Consider the following 6,103-nt stretch of genomic DNA (forward strand, 5'->3'; position numbering starts at 1 on the left):
AGTAGTCTGGGAAGCTTGGCAAAGTATGGACGAAGGTATTTTTTTTAATCCCATTGTCCTCTTTTTAAAAACATATAAAGGCCACTAACATCATCTGCCAGCTTCCCCAGACAAGATGAAAGCATCCCAGCTGCTAAAGGATTGAGGAAGTGACTTTAGAGGGCTCGGGAGTTCCCAATCACTCGTTCCCAGATCATTGTGCCTAAGGTCTCAGGGTCACAGAATTTGAAATTTAAAAAAAAAAAAAAGAAAAACAAAGCACAATTTCTATATCCCACAGTAATGAGAAATATCAGCATATAAGGCACTTGTGTTCAAAATGAGCACTTTCCCACCGACATAAGGGTAAAGCCATGCAGCTTGGCTAAATTCCAACCTTCTTGATATGTTCTGTAAATTCCTTCACTGTGTTCCTAAAAGCAGTCTATGAGAAGAGGCACTAAGCTCCCATGGGTTTTTTTTTTTCCCTCCTTTTTTCCCCTCTACCCTCATTCCCACCCCACTCCTACCAAATAATAACTAAAAAAAAAAAAAAAAAAAATCAGATGCCTTGTGAAAGGTTTTCCTAAAAATAGTCAGTTCTGTCTTGTTTTGTGAGTTGAGAAATTAGGTTTGTCTATTATATTAGGCATCTGTGATAGAATGCATTAATTATTGTATTGATAAAACAAGGTCTGTAGAAGGAAAAGTAAGTTCCGACCTCAACATCAGGGTTAAGAATGAATTAAGGTGGAAAATGAAAATGAAAATTTTAAAATGAACCAAAACTCCAAAACCCCGGGACATCTAAGGATGGGAAATAATGGTTTCTTTCACCTAAATTAACACGAATCCATAAGCTATTAGTCAGCCGGCTGTCGGAACCCTGTTAAGAAGGTGGAACAGATAGAGAGGGAAAAAGGAGGAACTTCGGGTGAAAAGGGCCACTGGTTGTCAGGAAGGGTTGATATCTCATTGTCCCATTGCCCACTGGAAGGGTGACTAAATGTCCCAGTTTGTCTGACTCTGTCATGGCCTATGCCTCCAGTCCCAGTTTAAGTAGTGATAGCCCCTACTTTCCCTCCTAAAACTGTCCTTGTTTGGATGATAAATTATATATTCATCTACTAATGAGGGACATTATAAAGGTGCCACATGTTCCATGGTGGGTGATGGATAGGTATTCAAATCTTAGAACTGAAAAAAATCCAGGTGAATTGATATTCCACAGAAGATGCCATGAGGCAGAAACAATGGTAGAGAAGATTTAATATGGTGCAGGAAGATACCACCAGGGCATCTAGCATGTTATAGAACCCTTAGTCTTTGAATTTCCTGTGTGTATTGTACTTGTGCCATTCTTGTCATTTATGACATTTTGCCTTGTACTATAACTTCGTATCATTTTACACGCTATGGGGTATTTCTTCTGCTAAGTTGTAAGTTCCTAAAGGAAGAGACCATGCCAGTTTTATTCTTTGCATCCCCCACAATGACAAACAGAGGTTTGTATACAGAGATAAATTCTTATCTCTCCCGGTATAATGTTGTAATTGAAGTTGCTAGTTGTCCACCAAAATCCACTTCTTCATCTTTCTTTCTCACCACATAAGCTGGGGGCGTTTCTCAGACTCTCTTGCAGCTAGGTATGCCATGTGACTAAGTGCTCACTCAACAGGATATGAATGGAAGTGATGTGTTATTTCTAAGTCTGCGTCTTAAAAAAAAGATCGTGAAGCTCCCTTGGACTATTATGTGAGAGGAAAAATAGATTTCTATCTTCTTTAACTACTGAAATATCTATATTTGTAGTTTGTCCTATCTCAATTAATAGAAATAAAAACTCCAATAGGTTCAAGAATCTTGTCTGCCTTGTTTACGCCAGGCAGGAAATAGGTATTAATAAGAATTTGTTAAACTAATGAATGAAACAACGCTCCTGAAATGCAAATGGAAGAAAAGTTACTGATGAGACTAAGAAGCCCTTTCTAGAACTCACCAGAGTTCTAGAACTCACCATATTCCATACTAATATGGAAACATTGCTACATGTATTATTAGCTTAGAGTGTTAACCTATTATAAAATTAGAGTCATATGGTAATGTTGGGACTTGAAGAGGAAAATTGGAGTGTATTAACCAGTCAGTTCTTCTCCAACACCATCAATGTGAGAAGGTTCTCTGACCAAGTCTGCTTGGTAGATAAACTTTTGTAAAGAAGGTAATGACTGACAAACCAGTGTAGACTATTGGGAATATCCTAAGATTATCCAATTCTTTTTGCTCTGATTCTGATTTCACCAAGCAATCTTTTGATTTTCTAAGCAAACTTCTCTATTATTTAAAAAACCCCACACATTTATTTGAATTATGTACCCCAGGTAAAATGTTTGCAATCTTAATTCATTCCAGTGGGTGTAAACCCAACATAAACAGGACCTTTTGAAAATATTGGTTTTAGTTAAGGTGTTGCCTACTGAATCTGGATGGGTCTTAATCCTATTGCTGAAAGCCTTATAGAGAAGGTCACAAGGAGAAAGGCAGTGGGAGGAGTAGAACTTGCAAGTCAAGGGGGCTGGTGAGAGAAAAAAAGAAGATATCACAATATGCATTACCATATGACAAAAAAGCCAAGTACCCAAGGAGCACTGCCAGTCAGCCCCAAAGGGCCACTGTTCTCAGGAAGAAAGCATCCCCATGCTGACGCCTCAATTTTGGACTTCTCTTAGCCTCAAAACTGTGAATCAAAGCATTACTCTTGTTAAGCCAACCCATCACTGTATGGAATTTGTCTAGAAGTCAGAAACTAAGGCATTTGCCAATGCATTTCAGCTCAACTGTTACTGGCATCCTTGTATCAGTCAAGGTTATGCTGCAATAACAAACACTTCCAAGTCTAAGTACTACATAAAAATTGTTAATGGTAACATGATCTTCATGGGTTCATAGCCTAGCTAATGAGGTATCTAGCTTTAGTATCCAACACCTCAAATGCAGCCAGTCTCTGTGCCGAGGGAAAATGAGAGAGTTGTACAGGATCTTGACCAACTGAAGTGGCCAACTAGACTGGTTTGCCAGGGACTGCCCTGGTTTTAGCATTATAGGTCCTGTATCCTAAGAAATCTTCGTCCCTGGCAAACCAGGATGGATGGTCACCTTAGGTCTAGTCCAGAAGTAACACATACCATTTCAATTCGCAACACCATGTCCAGAAACCATCATCTGGCTCCCTTTAACCACAAAGCAGGCAAAAAAAAAAATACAATCTAAACATGAGCCCAATCAGTGTGGAAACCAGAAGTATTTGACAAGCTGTTCACAATCCTTACTCATAAATTAGCATTGTGATTTATAAATCATTCTCCAATGAATTCATTTTTTTCTCCCTTTATTTTTGATTGTAGAGGAGCCTGGATATATAAGTAAACTCTGAATTGAGCTCAACGTATTCGACACCTTTCTGTATGCTGAGTTATACAGGAGCTGCAGAGGTAAGTAAGCTATAAGCCCTGTCCTTAAAGAGTTTAAAATTAATAGGACACAAATATTATCGCACAAGATGGAAACAGAAGAACATATAAAGGGCTAAGGCATTAAGAGTAAAGAGAAATCACACCTGACTGAGAAGTCATTCAAGGGGAAAAGTGTTACCTTATGGTAGTATTCTTTTGTCTTCTTTACACCAGAAATATAAATATATAAAAAATCAAAATAAAAACACTGAGCCCTCCAGGAAATCTTGCCCCATTAATCAGGACTTTTGACCAATCCCTAAAAATTTAAGACTTTAAACAGATCCCAGAAGGCTGGGCTAGTTCCTTAAATGTTATTTCCAAGCCCTTGGCAAACCAGAAAAAAAAACTCATGCTTCAATTAACTAAATTTATAGATGCTAGTTTGTTCTACTGGTATTTTTTTTCTCACCACTCTTAGGAAATCTCTACTGCCTTCTAAAAATCTTCAGTAATGGTCTTTCTTAGTTTTGCATTAGCATTGAGATGGGGAGGGGGATTTGTCCTGTGAAAATGACTCAATAAAAAGTATTAATCTCTACACAGTTCACTAGCAGCTAATGGGGGCATTATCACATTTAACCACCTGGACAGTCAGAAACAGATTAAAAAGGAACATTTTGCTGTTTTCCTTTGTGTAGGAACAGTAGTGAGACTATAGTCATTAGCCAAAATTTTTCTGTAATTCTGTCCACTGGTCATTCATGGCAGGCTCTTCTTTCAGCTGTATTTTTGTAAAGTGATCCTGGAAAATGGTACTGGATGTGGGCGAGGTTGACATTCCTTTCTGGTGTTTACTCCAGTCTCCCAGGAGAATCTGTCACCCAGATGACTAGTTCTTGAACTTTTACTAGTTCTTCCATAGCATTCAGGCTGCAAGTGGTTGTGAAATGAGAATTGGCTTAGCAAGTTGAATGAGAAAGGCCAATTGCAACATGGAGAAGAGATTTACACCTTTTGGGGTGCCTTGTGTCCCTCAGCAAAAGGCAGGGGCAGCACCTGCTCCCACTCTTGCTGCATGTTTTCCTTACCAGGATCTCTTCACTCTTAGGAAATGTGAGTCTCCCTCCAGAAACACAACCATGGCAAAGAACAGCAGTTCCCCCAAGGACTGGGGCTTCCGGGGCAGGTCACACATTTAAGTCTGATCATCCGAAAGCCCTGTAGAAAATCAATCATTCACAGATACTTATTGTCACCTACCAGGTATCTGACACACCCATTGCTAAGTCTGAGGCACAAAGATCAGCAAGATTGGTCAGCCAACCAGGATCCCTTTGGATTTACAGGTTAGATAGAAGAGCAGCATCTGTACAATGTGGTAGGTACTACAACAGATATGAACCAATGCTGCCCCAGAGGAGGAAGGGCATTTGAGCTGGGTCTTCAAGGGCAGATAGAGTTGTAACAGAGAAAGTGAGCAGAAGAGATATGAGGCCTTCTCAGCAGATAGACAGTGTGGAGGTAAGAAAGGACATGGCATGCAGAGGTGTGGCTTGGTAGTCACATGGGAGGAGAAAGAGAAGTGGAAAAGATGTGCTTCTTTCAACAAAGGTTGAGTGTCTTTTATGAACTTTATACTTGGGGAAAACACAAAGAAGAAGATGACCTTTGGGTTGACCTTTGGGTTCCCACGAGCTTACTGTGCCTGATAGGATTTATGTACCCTAGAAAAGCCATGTTTTTTTGCTGATCAATCTTGTGGGAGCAACGATTTCTTCTAATCTCTATTCAATACTATATATATATATATATATATATATATATATATATATATAACTCAATTAGGTTATTGCCACAGAGAAGTGGCTCAATTAATTGTGGGTATTAAACTTGATTAGATGGAGACATGTCCCCACCCATTCTAAGTGGGTCTTGATTAGTTTTCTGGAATCCTATAAAAGAGGAGACATTATGGAGAGAGTTCCTTTTGAGAATAAGGACAGAGCTGCAGAAACATGACAGAAAGACAAAAGAACCAATGTCCACCAGCCAGTGACCTTTGGAGATTCTGAAAGAGTAGAGAAGGACAACAGAATGACAAGAGCCATGAAGCAGAGTCCACCAGCCAGTGACCTTTGGAGATGAAGGAGAATGACCCTGGGGGAGCTTCATGAAGCAAGAAGCCTGGAGAGGACGCTAGCAGACAAGCCATCTTTACCATGTGCCTTTCCAGATGAGAGAGAAACCTTGACCTTGTTCACCATGTGCCTTTCCACTTGAGAGAGAAACCCTGAACCTCATTGGCCTTCTCGAATCAAGGTGTCTTTCCCTGGATGCCTTAGGCCGGACATTTCTATAGACTTGCTTTAATTGGGGCATTTTCATGTCCTTAGGACTTTAAAGTTATAACTTATTAAATTCTCCTTTTTAAAAAGCCATCCATTTCTGATATATTGCATTCTGGCAGCTAGCAAACTAAAACGCTTACCTTCTAATGGAGAGACAGGCGATAAACAAGCAAACTATTGAAAATTGTAAAAGAATTTCAGATAGTGATAAAGGTTATAGAGCAAGTAAAACATAATAATATGATGAGACCCCCTTGTCTCTTTAAGAGGCAAGGGGGCATTTGACTTGACAGATAGTGAAGGAAGCAGTCAGGTAAAGTT

Source organism: Tamandua tetradactyla, chromosome 26 (genome assembly GCF_023851605.1).
Source record: "Tamandua tetradactyla isolate mTamTet1 chromosome 26, mTamTet1.pri, whole genome shotgun sequence".
NCBI classification, from domain to species: domain Eukaryota; kingdom Metazoa; phylum Chordata; class Mammalia; order Pilosa; family Myrmecophagidae; genus Tamandua; species Tamandua tetradactyla.